This window comes from Lepus europaeus, chromosome 1 (genome assembly GCF_033115175.1).
Source record: "Lepus europaeus isolate LE1 chromosome 1, mLepTim1.pri, whole genome shotgun sequence".
NCBI classification, from domain to species: Eukaryota; Metazoa; Chordata; class Mammalia; order Lagomorpha; family Leporidae; genus Lepus; species Lepus europaeus.
In genome coordinates, this window is record NC_084827.1 from 138,096,706 (window position 1) to 138,115,992 (window position 19,287).

Consider the following 19,287-nt stretch of genomic DNA (forward strand, 5'->3'; position numbering starts at 1 on the left):
TCCATTCACATCAATAATTTACTATTTGATTGTTGATATGAAAGATGATCTATTTCTATCATATCCCTTTCATCCCTTTTCTCAGCACACACATGTATTTGGCATAACAACAGTTCTATCACAATGCCAACATTTTTGCTAGAATCATATAAATAATTCATTATAACAGTCATATGAATTAAGTACTTCAATGATGCCCATTTTACATAGATGGGACATGTGACCTTGAAAGAACTTGAATAATTTACCCAAGTTTATAGGAAACAGGAAGATCTGTCTGAAAACAAATTTCAAGAAAAGATGGATAGAGTTAATTCATTTTCTTATTAAGTGTTCTTGATTCTTCCTTGAGGATAATGTATGATTTTACAACTTTCTTGTACATCTGCCATATTATCTGCTCAACATGCTATCCCATGTTTTTATTGCTGTTGGTAAGAACAAGGGATTATATCTCTGTAAGTGAAAATTCACTGGATTTTCAGTTTGTCTCTTAAAAAATCAAAAAGTACAAAGGTTACCAATTTCCTTTCCTATCATAGTTCATACTGATGATATTTACTGCTAGCCTTGCCTAATCCTGAATTTATAGTAATGTAGAAACACTGTTCTCTCCTTTTGATTCACCTTTCAAATTGAATAGAAAAAATAATGGTGATGCAAACCACATAATATAATTTTAGAAATAAGACTTCAGAAACTAACATGCAAAAATATTTTTTTAGTATTCTGAGCAGCTTTAGCTCTTGACTTAAAGATCTTTAACCAATAATTGGCATACTAGCATTGATAAATACCATTAAGTTATATGAGATGAACCCCTGAAAAGTCACTCATCATTGCTTCTAAAAATATTTAAACATAAAATAAGTCATAATGGAGAAGCAATGATTTTCATGTATCAAAGAAGAGAAATATATAAGAACTTCACTGTAGTCACTTTGAATATAAGTACATGTATGCAAATTTTTCCCTGAGTTTATATCTTAATGGTTTCTAAGAGCAATGACACTTTAGCAGCAATGTATACCTCTACTACCCATAATTTGGTGTCTAATTATCATTCACATCTTAAGCATGTTAAGGCTACTAGAATGAATGTTTAATTCTAGTTCTGGAGGAGGGAAATTGCAACATACGTCTGAAACATTCTATTGTACCGAAAATATAGAAATGGAGCCATGACTAAAGGACAAAGAATCCAGTTGAAAGTGGGACCCTCAGACAAAAAGATGACTTGAATTGAGAAGCCTGTAGGAGAAAGACTGATGTTACTATAAATTCATTTCATTTGTAAAAATCATTAGTTTGCAATGATATTCTCAATAGCAAAGGCAATAATTAAAACACTACTCACTACTTTAACTGTAATATCATCTATTTACCCTTAAGATTGATAAAGGGAAGAAATGAAGCACAGAACTTAGTGTAGGAAATGAATACTTCTTTTTTGAATGAAAGATCTTTTTAACAGAAGACTGACAAATTTAGAAATAATAATAGAAAATTATCATTTTTGATCCCCAGTGAAAACAATTCAAACAACTCTCATTGTTGATAAAATCACTTGCTGAAAGATGAGGACATACCATATATTCACATTATACAAAGTAATGCTCCATAGATTACTTATTGTCCACATAGATGGACATCATCACCCCATTTCAGTGATCATTCATACTATCATTCAACCATATATTATATGTCCTCTGACTTCTCCCAACACTTTGAGACACTTTAGCAAAACATCATTAACCTGAGCCAATTCTATTTTAAGAGAAAATATTTATTTATTTATTTATTTATTTATTTATTTATTTATTTTAGTTGAAAGGCAAAGTGATGGAGAGAGAGAGGCAGAAACAGAGAAGAAATCTTCCATTTCCTGGTTCATCCCACCTCCACAAATGACTACAACAGACAAAACGAGGCCAAGCTAGAAGTGAAGAATTCCCTCATGGTTTCCAACATGGTCTTCAGGGACCCAGGTACTTGGGTCATCCTTTGTTGCTTTCACAGGAGAATTAGCAGGGAGCTGGATCCGAAGAATAGCAGACAGGACTAGAATCGGTGCTCTGATATGAGATGTCAACATTAGAGCAGTGATTTAACATGTTGTGTCACAAAGCAGGATGCCTCCTAGATCTCCAGTATCTGCATTCCTGTTTCAGTAATTCAAATAATGTATAAACAATATGAGAGAACTCAAATCTGAAAAGTGAGAAATTCAGTATACTCTTAAACAAGTCAGCACCAAAGAGAAGAAGAGTATATGTGTGGTCATGTGTATGTCTTTATGAATTTTGTATTTTATATTAAAGTCACTTAAGGGATATAACAACAAAATGTTTTTATGGATATTGATTTCATGAAACCAATACCCAAGAATTTGTTGAATAATTCAGTAAATGAGAATAGTACCAGATTTTAGGTAATTAAGAAATTACTTACTTTGCTAGATCTGATGATGACATAATGGTGGTTAGAGAAATTTATTGTTGTACAAATGCCAACTAAATTTTTGTTTGTTGGTAAGTTTTATAAATATGTAATTTTAAAATACCTAGATGAAACATATATAGATGGAAAAAATGAAGTAAAATAGTAACAGTTGATGAATCTTGTTGAGCTTGAAATTCAGTGCTCTTGGGGCCAGCGCTGTGTTGCAGCAGGTAAAGCTACCACCTGCAGCGCTGGTATCCCATATGGGTGCTGGTTCAAGTCCCAGCTGCTCCACTTCTGACCCAGCCCTCTGCTATGGCCTGGGAAAGCAGTACAAGATGGCCCAAGTCCTTGGGCCCCTGCACCCATGTGAGAGACCCAGAAGAAGCTCCTGGCTCCTGGCTCCTGCCTTTGGAATGGGTGCAGCTCTGGCCGTTGCAGCCAATTGAGGAGTGCATCAGCGGATGGAATACCTCTTTCTCTCTCTCTCTCTCTCTCTCTCTCCCTCTCTCTGCCTCTCCTCTTTGTGCAACTCTGACTTTCAAATAAATAAATAAATAAATAAATCTTTAAAGAAACTAAAAAAGATAATTTCAGTGCTCATTAAACTGCTTTATTTATTGGCATGCTTTTTTTAAAAAACTTTTATTTAATGAATATAAATTTCCAAAGTACAGCTTATGGATTACAGTGGCTTCTTCCTCTCCCCATAACTTCTCTCCAACCCACAACCTTCCCACTCTCCCGCTCCCTCTCCCCTTCCATTCACATCAATTTTCATTTTCAATTATCTTTATATGCAGAAGATCAATTTAGTATATACTAAGTAAAGATTTCAACAGTTTGCACCCACACAGAAACACAAAGTATAAAATACTGTTTGAGTACTACTTATAGCATTAAATCACAATGTACAGCACATTAAGGACAGAGATCCTACATGAGGTGTAAGAGCACAGTGACTCCTGTTGTTGACTTAACAAATTGACACTCTGGTTTATGGGGTCAGTAAAAACCCTAGGCTCTTGTCATGAGTTGCCAAGGCTATGGAGGCCTTTTGAGTTCTAACTCTGAAAATATTTAGAAAAGGTCATAGTCAAAGTGAAAGTTCTCTCCTCCCTTCAGAGAAAGGTACCTCCTTCTTTGATGGCCCCATTCTTTCCACTGGGATCTCACTCGCAGAGATCTTTCATTTAAGTTTTTTTTTTTTTTTTTTTTTTGGGCCAGGGTGTCTTGGCTTTCCATGCCTAAAATACTCTCATGGGCTCTTCAGCCAGATCCGAATGCCTTAATGGCTGATTCCAAGGCCAGAGTGCTGTTTAGGACATCTGCCATTCTATGAGTCTGCTGTGTATCCCACTTCCCATGTTGAATCATTCTCTCCTTTTTTATTCTATCAGTTAGTATTTTCAGACATCAGTGTTATTTATGTGATCCCTTTGACTTTTAGTCCTATCATTATGATCAACTGTTTACTGAAATTGATCACTTAGATTAATGACATGACATTGGTACGTGCCACCTTGATGAGATTGTATTGGAATCCCCTGGCACATTTTTAACTCGACCATTTGTGACAAGTCCGACTGAGCATGTCCCGGACAGTACATCTCTTCCCTCTCTTATCCCCACTCTTATAATTAACTGGATCACTTTTCACTTAAATTTAAACACCTAAGAATAATTGTGTGTTAATTACAGAGTTGAACCAATAGTATTAAGTAGAACAAAAAAAATACTAAAAGGAATAAAGTATTAAGTTGTTCATCAACAGTCAGGACAAGGGCTGATCAAGTCATTGTTTCTCATAGTGTCCATTTGCCTTCAAAAGTTTTCCTTTTTTGTGGTTGGTTAGTTGTCACCAATCAGGAAGAACATATGATAATTATCCCTTTGAGACTGGCTTATTTCACTCAGCATGATGTGTTCCAGATTCCTCCATTTTGTTGCAAATGACTGGATTTCATTGTTTTTGACTGCTGTATAGTACTCTTTAAAGTACATATTCCATAATTTCTTTATCCAGTCTACTGTTGATGGGCATTTAGGTTGATTCCAGGTCTTAGCTATTGTGAATTGAGCTGCAATAAACATTAATGTGCAGACAGCTTTTTTGCTTGCCAATTTAATTTCCTTTGGGTAAATTCCATGGAGTGGGATGGCTGGGTTGAGTGGTAGGGCTATATTCAGGTTTCAGAGGAATCTCCAGACTGTCTTCCATAGTGGCTTTACCAGTTTGCATTCCCACCAACAGTGGGTTAGTGTCCCTTTTTCCCCACATCCTCGCCAGCATCTATTGTTGGTAGATTTCTGTATGTGAGCCATTCGAACCGGAGTGAGGTGAAACCTCATTATGGTTTTGCTTAGCATTTCCCTGATGTCTAGTGATACTGACCATGTTTTTGTTTTTTTGTTTTTTTTCTTTTTTAACAATTAGATTTTTTTCTCTTTTATTTAGGAGGAATGTATATTGTTAGTCACTGTTATCAAGGATCACATAAAAGCGGAATCATAAAACTGGGCTGCAGCCATCATGGCACCCAAGTCTGTGCTGGGCTCTTCCCTGCTCTGTTCTGGGAGTCACTGCCAAGACCCCAAAACCAACAACGTCCCCTCAGCTCGAGTAAAGGAAATAGCTTCAAGCATGGACACTTTTTACAAGTGATTATTCAAAGAATGCACAACAGCCACAGTTCAGACGAATCAGCTACAGAAATCATTAAAAAGAAAAGTGGGGGGTGGGATCTTGCTGATTAAAAACAAAGATTGGACAGGAATGGGCCGAGAACATGGGGTGGAGCCTCCTCCGTCCTGTGTGATGTGGGGGTGGGGGTGCGGTGGGGGCTGCGACTCCTCCCACGCTGGAAACCAGATGCCCCTGGGGTCCTGGAGACGGAAGGGAGGACGTGGGCTCTTGTTTCCCGAGGGCCCCCAGCTCGCGTGAACAGGAGGCGGCTGAGACAGCTCTGCCAGAGATTCTAATGCCCGAGACGCAGCAGCGGCTACCACGCCAATGCGCGCGCAGGGTCTCCCTGCGCGGGGAGCCCAGGGGAGCAGCCTCCCCGCCCTGCCACGCGGACACGCCCTCAGGCCCCGTTTCCTGCCGGCTCCTTGGGTAATCTGGGTGTGCTATAAAGACATCCTTGGTGTTTCCCAAACTCAGGTTTGCCTAGTAGGGTCCACTTTTGGTCAATAGTACAGAGGCTATAGGAGCCCCAAGAACGAAAAGTGGGGCTGCGAATGCCTCTGCTGTGGAGGAGGGGGGTCAGGCCAAGCTAGGCAGTGTGCTGGGTGAGGGGGAGGAGGTCCTGGGCGCAGCACATCTGCAGCAAGGAGCAGGCCCAGCCAGAGAAGGCAGTGCCTCTGCATCCCGCTGCGCACTCTGAACCCGCCTGGCCCCAAAGCTGCGCTCCACAGAAAGGCCAAAGGCCCCGCCCATGAGTTGATGGTAAGTGGAAGTGTGGACAGAGGATCCCACCTCACGGCGTCTGAGGACAACCTGCTCTTTCACCTACAGGTACCACCTTGTAGGTCGACTCCATAAAGACCCCCAATAGGCAGGAAGAGCTCAGATCTGTGTTTGCCCATGACCAAATTCTGAAACCATCAGAATTTGGCAAATTTCATCATGGCAAAATGAAAGCACTTGGATGGATGAGAAAGTAGGTGACCATGTTTTCATATGTCTGTTGGCCATTTGGATTTCCTCTTTTGAAAAATTTCCATTGAAGTCCTTGGACCATCTTTTAAGTGAGTTTTTTGTTTTGTTGTTGTTGAGTTTTTTATCTCTTTGTAGATTCTGGTTATTAACCCTCTATCTGTGGCATTGTTTGCAAATATTTTTCCCATTCTATCGGTTGCCTCATCACTTTCCTGTTACTTTGGAATACACAACTTCTCAATTTGATCCAATCCCAATAGTTAATTTTGGCTTTGAGTGCCTGCGCCTCCAGAACCTTTTCCAAGAAGTCTTTGCCTGTGCCAATATCTTGCAGGATTTCTCAAATGCTCTCTAATAATTTGATGGTCTCAGGTCATAGATTTAGGTCCTTAATCCTTGTTGAGTGGATTTTCGTGTAAGGTGTAAGGTAGGCGTCTTGCTTCATGCTTCTGCACATGGAAATCCAGTTTTCCCAGCACCATTTATTGAATAGACTGCCTTTAATCCAGGGATTGGTTTTAAATACTTGATCAAATATAAGTTGGCTGTAGATGTTTGGATTGATTTCTATTCAATTGGTCTATCCATCTGTTTCTATACCAGTACCCTGCTGTTTTGATTACAACTGCCTTGTAGTATGTCCTGAAAACTGGTATTGTGATGCCTTGGGCTATGTTTTTGTTGTACAAGATTGCTTTAGCTATTCGAGGTCTCCTGTGTCTCCATATGAATTTCAGCGTCATTTGTTCCAGATCTGAGAAGAATGTCTTTGGTATTTTGATTGGTGTCTCATTGAATCTGTAAATTGCTTTTGGGAAAATGGACATTTTGATGATATTGATTCTTCCAATCCATGAGCATGTAAGATTCTTCCATTTTTTGGTATCCTCTTCTATTTCTTTCTTTAAGGTTTTGTAATTTTCATCGTAGAGATCTTTAACAACCTAGGTTAAGTTTATTCCAAGGTATTTGATTGCTTTTGTAGCTATTGTGAATGGGATTGATCTTAGAAGTTTTTCCTCTGCCGTGGCATTGCCTGTGTATACAAAGGCTGTTGATTTTTGTGCATTGATTTTATATCCTGCTACTTTGCCAAACTCTTCTATGAGTTCCAATAGTCTCTTAGTAGAGTTCTTTGGATCCCGTAAGAAAAGAATCATATCATCTGCAAAGAGGGATATTTTGAGTTCTTCCTTCCCAATTTGTTTTCCTTTAATTTCTTTTTCTTGCCTAATAGCTCTGGCTAAAACTTCCAGAACTATATTGAATAGCAGTCATGAGAGTGGGCATCCCTGTCTGGTACCAGATCTCAGTGGTAATGCTTCCAACTTTTCCCCATTCAATAGGATGCCGGCCATGGGTTTTTCATAAATTGTTTTGATTGTATGAGGAATGTTCCTTCCATACCCAGTTTGCTTAGAGTTTTCATCATGAAAGGGTGTTGTATTTTATCAAATGGTTTCTCTGCATCTATTGAGAGAATCATATGGTTTTTCTTCTGCAGTTTCTTACTGTGGTGTATCACATAGATTGTTTTGTGAACATTGAACCATCCTTGCATACCAGGGATAAATCCCACCTGATCAGGGTGGATGATCTCTCTGATATGTCGTTGCATTTTGTTGGTCAGAATTTTATTGAGGATTTTTGCATCTCTGTTCATCAGGGATATTAGTCTGTAATTCTCTTTCAATGCTGCATCTTTTTCCGGCTTAGGAATTAAGGTGATGCTGGATTCATAGAAAGAATTAGGGAGGATTCCATCTTTTTTGATAGTTCTGAATACTTTGAGGAGAAATGGAGTTAGTTCTTCTTTAAATATTGGCAGAATTCAGCAGTGAATCCATCTGGTCCTGGGCTTTTTTTTTTTTCTTTGTTGGAGGGGCCTTTATTACTGTTTCAATTTCTGTCTTAGTTATGGGCTGTTTAGGGTTTCTATGTCTTCCTGGTTCAATTTAGGTAGGTTGCATCTGTCTCGGAATCTCCATTTCTGAAAGATTTCCCTGTTTGCTGGCATAAAAGTCCTTGTATTAATTTCTGGTGATTCATTTTATTTATGTGGTGTCTGTTGTTACATTTCCTTTTTCATCTCTGATTTTATTGATTTTGGTCTTTTCTCTTCTTTTTTTTTTAACTTAGTTGGGCCAATGGGGTGTCAATTATGTTTATTTTTTCAAAATAAACCAGCTCTTCGTTTGGCTGATTTTTTTGTAACGTTCGTTGTATTCAATCCTGTTGATTTCTTCCTTGATTTTAATTATTTCTCTTTTCCTACTATATTTGGTTTTGGTTTGCTGCAATTTTCTAGATTCTAGTCATGCATTGAAGTTCATTTATTTGTTGCCTTTCCAATTTCTTGATGTAGGCACCTATTGCTATAAACTTTCCTCTTATGACTGCTTTTGCTGTATCCTATAAGTTTTGATATGTTGTGTTGTTATCCTCATTTACTTCCCAAAAGTTTTTGATTTCTCTTTTCATTCTTCTATGACCCAGTGTTCATTCAGGAGCATGTTGCTCAGTCTCCATGTGTTTGCATACTCTCTAGGGATTCCTGATTTCCTAATTTCCTAATTTCCACCTTCATTCCACTGTGGTCTGGGAAGTTACATCGTATGATTCTAATTCTTTTGAATTTGCTGAGACTTGCTTTATGGTCTAGTATGTTGTCAATCCTAGAGAAGCTTGCATGCACTGCTGGGAAGAATGTAAATTGTTTATGTGTAGGATTGAAAGTTCTGTAGATATCTGTTAGATCCATTTGGGCAATAGTGTTTATTAAATCTGCTGTTTCCTTGTTGAACTTCTGTCCTGTTGATTTGTCTATCTCTGAGAGTGGAGTATTGAAGTCCCCCAGTACTATTGTATTGGGGTCTAAGTCTCCCTTTAAGAGCCTTAACATATCTTTTAAATAAACTGGTGCCCTTAATTAGGTGCATATACATTTATAATAGTTACATCTTCCTGTTGAATTGAACACTCAATCATTATATTGTGCCCCTCTTTGTCTTAACAGTTTTTGTGTTAAAGTTTATTTTGTCTGACATCAATACAGCTACACCTGCTTTTTTTGGTTTCTGTTGGCATGGAATATTTTTTTCCAACATTTCACTTTCAGTCTGCATGCATCTTTGTTGGAAAGGTGTTTTTCTTGTAAGCAGCAAATAGATGGGTTTTTTCCCTTAATCCACTCAGCCAGCCTGTGCCTTTTAACTGGAGAGTTGAGTCCATTTATGTTCAATGTGGCTATTGATAAGCAGTAAGTTTGCCCTGCCATTTTTCCAAAGATATTTTCCAGTTTATGCTTTGAGCTTCCTATGATCTTTTACTGGTAGGTTTTCCTCCTTTACCTCCTTCATATTGATAGCTGTGTTTCTGTGTTTCTGTGTGTAGCACATTAAGCATTAAGCATTTTTTTGCATGGCTGGATGAGTGGTGACAAATTCTTTCAATTTCTGTTTGCTATGAAAGGTCTTTATTTCACCTTCATTCACAAATGAGAGCTTTGCAGGTTTTAATATTCTGGGCTGGCAGTTTTTCTCTCTTAGTACCTGAGCTATATCTCACCATTCCCTCCTAGCCTGTAGGGTTTCTGATGAGAAGTCTGCTGTGAGTCTAATTGGAGATCCTCTAAGAGTAATCTGACATTTCTCTCTTGCACATTTTAGGATCTTTTCTTTGTGTTTCACTGTGGTGAGTTTAATTACAATGTGTCGTTGTGAGGATCACTTTTGGTCATGTTTATTAGGGGTTCTATAAGCTTTCAGTACTAAGATGTCTCTGTCATCCTCCAAACCCAGGAAGTTCTCTGCTAGTATCTCACTAAAAGGGCCTTCTAATCCTTTCTCTCTCTCCATGCCTTCAGGAACTCCTAGAACTCGAATGTTGGGTTTTTTAATAGTATCCTGTAGATTCCCAACAATATTTTTTAGATTTCTAATTTCCTCTTCTTTTCTTTGGTTTGACTGTATACTTTCCTGTGCTCTGTCTTCTAAGTCCGATATTCTCTCTTCTGCTTCACTCATTTTGTTTTTGAGGCTCTATAATGTGTTTGTGATTTGATCTATTGAATTCTTCATTTCATTATGAATACTCGTCACTATCACAGTTTCATGTTCTACTAGTTGCTTCATTTCATTTTGATTCCTTCTTAAGATTTCATTTTCTCAAAGGAGATTTTCTATCCTGCCCAGTAAGGATTTCTGTAGTTCAAGATTTTGTTTTTGAGAAATTCTTAATATTCTTGTCAATTTTTGAAATCCGTTTCTTGCATTTCTTCTATCTCATCATCTTCATACATCTTCATAATCTGAATTGGGGTGTCTTTTTCATTTGTGGGCATCATAGTGTCTTCCTTGTTCTTGTTTCCTCGTTTTCTGCATTTGTTGCTTGGCATTATTGAGATATTCTTTGGATTCTTCGCTGTGGTGGTTTTTCTTGTTATACTATGACTCTAGATGTAGTGGACTGTCTGCTTTTGATGGATCCTTAAAGGCTGTGATGGGTGTGGACAGAGAGCTCTGGTTCTTCAGGGTTAAGGGTGTGCCAAATGTGACTCACCTAGGTTGTTCTCTCTCTCATTCTCTCTCTCTCTCTCTCTCTCTTTCTCTCTCTCCCTCTTTTAACTCAGAAGGAAAGTAATTCTGCACAACTGATTGGAATTGAGGGTATACAATGTATGAAATCTGGCCCCTGTGGGCATAATATTCATCTGCTCCATCCCAAGGACCACACAAAGGGTCTATGCAGCCCTCAGTGTGATCTCAAATTTTTCTTCAGTCTCCCACTGGGTTGCCAAGGTTACTGAGTTTGTGTACTCTGTGAGTTCTCTTGCCCACCCTCAGATTTTCCCAGTCTCTGTTCATTAGCTCCACACCTTCACTCGGTCCTAACCTCTTGTTATTTCTCCCCACCAGAGTCAGGTTTTTCTGCTTGGCTGATGGTGGGTGCTGCTTTATGTATGTCCAAAATGGCACCTGCTCTTTGTCTTGCTCAGCTTTGTAAGGTGAATGGAGAGAGAGGCTCATGTCCATGCCAGTCCCTTTTGTTTATTTATTTTTTTTCTCTCCTCTAGTTAGCCTGGTGAACTTTCCCCAACGGGGCTAAAAGCCTCGTTCCTTCTAGGCTTTCTGCCATTTCCCCGCCAATGTCTCAGGCTACTGAGGTTTTGCCTCACCTCCCCTTCCAGCGCTGGCGCGTAGACTCCACTGCTGGGCTCCCGAGCCATGGGCGTCCTTGCTCTCCCTGTAGGTCCTCCGTGTCACATCCACTAGATCTGGAAGAGTTTCCTCTGCATTTTTTTTTCCTGAGCCTTTCCCTGAAACTACAGTAACTGCACTTTTATTAAACTATAATTTACTGGACTATCAGTGCACACCCTCACTATTCTGCCATCTTGGCTCTGCCCCCGGCATGCTTTACATACATATTACAGAAAGGAAAATCCTCAATGTAGCATAATTTGCACTGAAGTCAACTTGTCAATTATTTTCATCTCAATTTCAATTGAATTACGGTATAAATATAAATATAAATACGTTCTGATGTCAAGCTTATCTCAAATTGTACTTATAAAACCAAGTTTGTGAAAATGAGACCCTAAAGATGAACCAAGAAACCTTGTAGATTCGCTAAGTTATCTCATTCCTTATTAACTACTCAGATAAAGCAAGTGTTCCTGTAAACATGCTAATTATCTGCTTCTGAGTGTAATGGTATAATGCTTGCAATTTTTTCTGGCTTTCTGAATTAGCATGGAATATTCTATCAAAATAATAGTGTGTGACTTTGAAAGAACTTTGAAGAAGTAAGTTTATGACTGAGAAAAGAATATTCTGAAATGGATAGAACATGGCCTTTAAGCAGAGCTATTGAAATTCCTGTTCTTTCACTGATTGCCTAAGGATGATTCTATTCCTGTAAAGAGAAAGGATTTGTATGGTGCAACAGCAAGAATGCCACATCTGTTTTGGGTGTACACTGTGAAAGGGGAAAGAATGTCAAATGAGAAACAGCACAAATACAGGGTGCTATAAAGAAGGTGACTAAAGAAAAACCCTTTTTTACACAAATAATTCTAATTTATTTGAAAGTCAGAGTTATAAACAGAGAAAGAGAGGGTGAGATGGAAGGAGGGGGGAGGAGAGAAAGAAAGATTTTCCATCTGCTGGTTTACTCCCCAAATGGCTGCAATGGCTAGGGCTGAGCCAGGTTGTATCTAGGAGCCTGGAACTTCTTCTGAGTACCCAGTGTGAGTGGCAGCTACTTGGGCCAGCTTCCATTGTTTTTTCCCAGGCCATTAGCAGAGATTGGAAGTGGAGCAGCTAGGACTGGAACCAATGCACATATGGGCTTCCTGGATCAAAGAGTTTACTCATTATGCCACAATACTGGCTCCAGGGGGTGGGGGGAACTTATGAAATAATCCTTCCACAACTAGCTTTAATACCATATTCATATAGAATTCAAACATTCTAGAACATGTTTCCTAAGGACAATTTTTTTTCTTAAATTATTAACAAAATCTGGAGTCCCAGCTTTCTCTCCATCTTTAATTACCTTTACTTTAGTTATATCGTATAGGTTAGTTATCTGGAACTGAATACATACTGATTGCATTTTGAAAACCTTGACATATGCTCTGAGGCATATAAAAATGAATTCTGGCATGATACCAAAGCCAGTAGTTCCAGATTCTGAATTATTTAAATGAACTATTTAGATTAATGTATTATTCTTCTCTCAGAAATGTTTGATAGCTTAGAAAATATTTTCAGTTTGTTTTTTATTCTCTTCTCTATTCTCTATCGCTATCTTCACCCTGTCTGAAACCTGAAATATGGGAACTGTTCCTTAGGGGATCTGACAAACTTAAAGGTAAGTATATAATTATAACCAGTGTAAAAGGCAGATTCTCTAAATTGTCATAGACTGATTCTTTAATGTCAGAGCTGAGACACTAACAGTTCTGTAGAATTTTCAAATTTAAGTGTTAAGAGTGTTGACATTTTCAGGCACATGGCAACATTTTTATTCATCCATTTTGATAATTATAGATTTGTATAAAAATTCATATGCATTCCTTGTGAGGTCAATAGATAAATAGCTGCTTCTGGCTTCTGTTTTATTATTAATAATGATAGATTCATCTTCTAATGTTGATTTTTATAGAAGGATGTATTTAGATATTAGTATTCATTTGTATTGGTGAAAATAATTTGTACTGTCAACTGAATATCCTGTTGATTTTAACAGTAGTAAAAAAAAAGTAGAAAGCCACTTCTTTGTTACAACTCTTTACTCTGTATGCTTTTGCTAGTGGGGGAGTGACTGGAATTGATCCAAAAGTAGTACCTTGTAGAATATGTTGGTTTGAGATTAACTCTAGGATGCCTGAATATGATATAGCCACACAAACTTAAGCTGCTCTGGAATATGAGAAGAACAGAGGAAAGACTACGTTTCCCAGCATCAATGAAGAGGAAAAAAAATGAAGACTGTGGGACAAGAGGAGAGGAAACAGAGACACTACTGCAGCCAGACTTTTGCTACATCCAGCTGGTAGCTGTGAGCCATCATCTTATTGTGACAAAGTAGGAACAAACTGCCATGCACCCCAATGCTCCCAGTTCAGCTGAGAGGAAATTCCACAGTCACCCATTTACTTTTATTTAAGACTGAAGAGTAGAGTGGGGGCTGAGAAACTGCCAGACTTGGAACAGAGGAGCCAACTTGCTTCCTCCCCCACCCCAACTTCCACAGAGTCATGCAACAAAAAGTCATGCAGCAGGCCTCTGTTCTGCCCCTACCAGCAGAATAGTCAGAGACAGAGCAACACATGGGGCAAAGGACAGATACCCTGGATCCTGCAACTATGGGATTTTGGGGTCATTAGCTTCAGAATTATCCTCTTGCACTCCACATGATACAAGTGGATTCACCTTTGCTTCTGGGGCAAACATATATCTTATAGTTACTCTGGAGGACTGGAATAAGCTTCAGTTCACAGCCCCTAGTCAAGAACTAGGGCCGTTGGTATTATAAGCCACAGTACCACTTGAACTCTCCTTGAAGGACCTGATGGAGAGTATATCCATATAACATTGTCCTGGAGCCACATTAGTTGGTGCTGCAAGCCCCAGTCCTACTCAGGCTTGACAGTAGGACCAGGGTTGCGACCTTGCCCCCCCACTACACCAAGAAAAAGGCCCTGGCTAATAAGTTCTGTAGGAAGACTAAGATTGAACTCTCTGTGGACCACAGGTACAAACCCAAGGAAACCCTTTTTCATTTCAAAGCCACATTCCTATCCCTACAAACAGCAGTCGATTAGACCACTATATCACTTATAGATACAACTTACATTGATTAAGACAAAAGAAATCTGGGCTGTCTCCGTGGCATAGCGAGTAAAGCCGCTGCCTGCAGTGCTGGCATCCCATATGGACACCAGTTCCAGTCCCAGATGCTCCACTTCCAATCTGGCTGTCTGCTATGGCCTAGGAAAGCAGTAGAAGATGGTCCAAGTCCTTGGGCCTCTGCACCCACATAGACAATCCAGAGGAAGCTCCTGGCTCCTGGCTTTGGATCAATGCAGCTCTGGCAGTTGTGGTCAAATGGGGAGTGAACCAACAGATGAAGACCTCTCTTTGCCTCTCCATCTCTCTCTATATATATAACTCTGACTTTCAAATAAATAAAAAATATTAAAAAAAAAGAAATCATTCAAAGACTACACTGTTGGGCTAACCTAGAACCAAAGCCTAAGCAACAAATCGATTAATACCTTGCATTCCAGCTAAGCAATAAAGTTTTACAATAAAACCATTCCATAAAGAAAGGACATGTATCCAAGATGGGCAGACATCAAAGTAGGGACACAGGAGACATGAAAGGGAAAGGTAGCATGAAACCTTCAAAGGAATACAATAATCTTTCATAAATAGATCCTGAGATGAAAGAAATCCATGAAATGATAGATGTAGAATTAAGGAAACTCAATGAAATGCAAGAGAATACAGGTAGACAGACTAAAGAAATGAGGAAATCATTGAGTGAAAAGAATGAACATATTAATAAGAAGTTAGAACTCGTTAAGAAGAATTAAATAGAAATTTTGGAGACAAAATCTTCAATCAGTGAAACAAAATAAACATTATTGAGAACATTAAATGCAGCAAACAAATGAAGGAAATAACTCCTGATGTCAAAGACAAGAATTTTGAAGTGACCAAATCAGACAAAAATAAGGAGAAAAAAAACTAAAAAGAATGAATAAAGTCTACATGAGATATAGGATATAATTAAATGACCAACTATTCATATTATAGGTAGCCCTGAAGGAGAAGAAGGTAAATAGGTGTTGAGAACCTGCTAAATAAAATAATAGTTGAAAATTTCCTAGTCTTGAAAGAGACATGGATATACAGATTCAAGATGCTCAAAGAACCCCAAGACTCAACCAAAAAATATATTCTCCAAAGCATATTGTCAATTTGGCAAAAGTTAAAGACAAGGAAAAGTAAGAGAAAAATTTCAAGTTACAAATAAAGAAAAACCACTTAGACCAACATCAGACTTATCAGCAGAAATTCTACAGGTCTGAAGAGACTGGGATGAAATATTCAAAGTCTTAAAGAAAAACACTTCCAACCAAGAATATTATTATATCCATTAAAGCTTTCCATTAAAAGTGAAGAAGTAAAGTATTTCCCAGATAAGCAAAAACAGAGAATTCATTACCACCAACCAACTTCACAAGAAATTCTAAAGGGTATCCCGCATTAGAAGTAAACTTGAAAACACATGACACCATCAAATTTACTAATTCAATCAACAAATGACAAGTCTTAGTTCTTATCTATCAATATCAACCTTGAATGTCAATGTATTTAATTCACCAGTGAAAACACTTAAGTTGGCTGAATGGATAAATAATAATGACCTCACTATATGCTGCCTATTAGAAACTCATGTCACAAACATACCCAGGCTCGACAGAATGAAAGTGAAGAGTTGTAAAAAGAAATTCCAGGCAAACAGAAACCAAAAGCAAGCAGAGTTAGCTAACCTGATGTCACCTAAAACAGACTTAAATTAGAAACTGTAAAAAGTGATAAAAAAGATATTATATTTTGATAAAATGTTCAATTCAGCAAGAAGACATACAATTGCAAATACACAGGCACCCAACACAAGACTACTCAGAAATATACAGAAAACGCTATGAGAGCTAAAGAGAGAGAAGTCTTCAATACTTTAATAGTGGGTGACTTCAACAACCCAGTCTTATCAGTGGACAGACCACCCAACAAAAAATTAATAAAGAGATATCAGAATTAAAACCAACTATTTAGCAAATGTTCCTACCCAACACTTACAGGGCAGTTTACCTGAAAGCTATAGAATACAGATTCTCCTCCAAAGCACATGGAACATTTTCTAGTTTAGACCTCATATTGGGCCACCAATCAAGTCTCAGCAACTCTTTAAAAGATTGAAATCCTATCATGTATCTTCTCAGACCAAAGGAATAAAACTAGAAAGCCACAACAAAAAGAACAATGTTACACTCATAAATACTTAGAAATTCAAAAATATGCTACTGAATGGTTAATGGATCACTAAAGAAATTATAAAGTAAATAAAAAACTTTCTTGAAATAAATGAACATGAAAACACTATATAGCAAAACCTACGGGATGGGGCCGGAGCTGTGGAGTCATGTGTAAAATCACTGCTTGCAGTGCTGGCATCTCATATGGGCGCTGGTTCAAGTCCCCGCTGCTCCACTTATGATCCAACTCTCTGAGTAGTATTCCTTAGTGTGTGTGTGTGTGTGTGTGTATATATATATATATATATATATATATATACCATAATTCCTTTGTTCAGTCATCAGTTGATCAGCATCTGGGTTGAATCCGCATTTTAGCTATTGTGAATTGAGCTGCAATAAACATGCGGGTACAGATTACTCTTCATTTCCATTTGTATGTAACATTTCCAAACTTACTTGTTCTGTGGAACTAAAACATTTTGTACATCCATTTTTCCAGTTCTACCACAAATCCTCCTTTTCTATTTCATTTTAGAGTTGTTTTCTTCTTTTATTTAATTTTCTTCTTGGAACTAGCTCTTAGGATTTCTAGTTCCAGTAAGGGGACCAAAGAAGCACATATTAATTGAGGTACTTTTATACTGTAGAATAATAATTTTCATTTGGTCAACCTTCATCTCTCAATCTAGATATTCCTTTCCTAGTAAATGGTCTTTAGTTTGAAAAGATTTACTCAGACTATTATAATATATTCTTGTATTGTTAGCATAAAAGAATAAGGTTTTTGTTAAATGTATAGCAACTTAGCTTCCAAGTTTTAGTGTGCAGAAGATGCCTGTAGATAATTATAATAGTCTTTTTCAGAGCCCTATATTAGTTTATGATCTGACAATTATGATTCCTGAGATTAATTTCATTGTTAATAACAATGTTTTTTAAAGTTCAAATAACATGATATACTAGGATATTTCAAAGAATTCATAGAAATGGAATTAAAAGATAAATTTATTTTGTGTCAAAGATATTTTGAAAAGCATGCATATTTTAATATATATTCCCATGAGCTTTTAGAAATTCTCCAGTAATACTGATTTCAAGGATCTTGGAAATATAAAAAAAGCCCTAGAACACTGCTTTATATTGAAAACTGAAACATCCATTTATAGAAGTAACATTTTGATACTGTGGCTCTCATTAAAATTATTTCTTCTGAAAGTATTGATTTTTTGTTCAAATGGTTCTCAAGCCTTGTAAATAAACCCTGATAATTAGAATTTCAATTGCCTTTCATTTAATTGGAATATTGGGTGATGATTTGAATGAAAATCACATATATTTTCAAATCACATGAAAATAAAGCTAGTAGAAATGGTATAAAATATGGAGCTTATTAACACAGATAGTTCAAGTAATGAGTTGTAGGAGAGGCGGTATTTTGTGTTGCTTGTTGTTCCTCTCTTTATAATTTAACTGCTCTTCTACTTTCTAGCAAATGGACCTAAGCTAGTCTCAGGAGCTCAATGCCACCCAGCTATGTTATCACTGATAACATTCATAACAGTTATAATTTGCTGCAAGTTCCAGTCTTTGTTTAAATATACGAAACTATTTAGAAGATTAATCACAATACTCATCCATTCAAAGGTGAAAAATAGTTTTTCAATTTTATTTTTTCCAGCCACTGCACACTCAGTGTGATTGCTGTATTGAATCCTATATGCCCTATTATCACTGTCTTTTGCTTTCCCAATGACGCTTTGACAACCTGAAGGATATAGAAGAGAAACTGCATTGTTAGGTGTTTTTGTTTTTTTAATAATAATTAATGTATTTAAAAGAAGAGTTATAGAGACAAGTGAGATACCCATAAATACACACATGCACACACACACACAAAGGTAGAGATAGAGATGAGAGAGAGAACGAGAGAGAGAGAGGGAGATGCAGGACATCTGGGAATTGAAGCAGTGCTCGTATGGAATGCCAGAGTCTCAGGACCCTGCTAGGTTTTCTTTTTTAACTAAAGGACTCATTTATCCACTCCATTTTTAAAAGAAATTATTTAACATCTGATTTATCTAATAATTCATACAATGTCAAGGTTTTCACATCATTTTCCATACTGTACATTTTTGTTAGCTTATCTTGATTTACAACATATTGAATACTCAGGAGGAATCTCAATCTTACACACCAGCAGGGTGGAGCCTCCAATGATGATTGTTAACACTGAAATATATGGAGTTATTGACTATGAGACATACTGTAATTTAATTACTCCAAAAGATACTTTTTAAAGATTTTATTTATTTATTTGAGAAGTAGAGTTACAGACAGTGAGAGGGAGAGACAGAGAGAAAGGTCTTCCTTCCGTTGGTTCACTCCCCAAATGGCCACAATGGCCAGAGATGAACCAATCCAAAGTCAGAAGCCAGGAGCTTCTTTCAAGTCTCCCACAGGGAGGTAGGGTTCCAAGCACTTGGGCCATCTTTTACTGCTTTCACAGGCTATAGCAGAGAGCAGGATTGGAAGAGGAGCAGCCTGGATGCAAACAAGCGCCCATTTGGGAAGCCGGCGCCACAGGGGGAGGATTAACCTACTGTGCCATGGCGCTGGCCCCAAGATA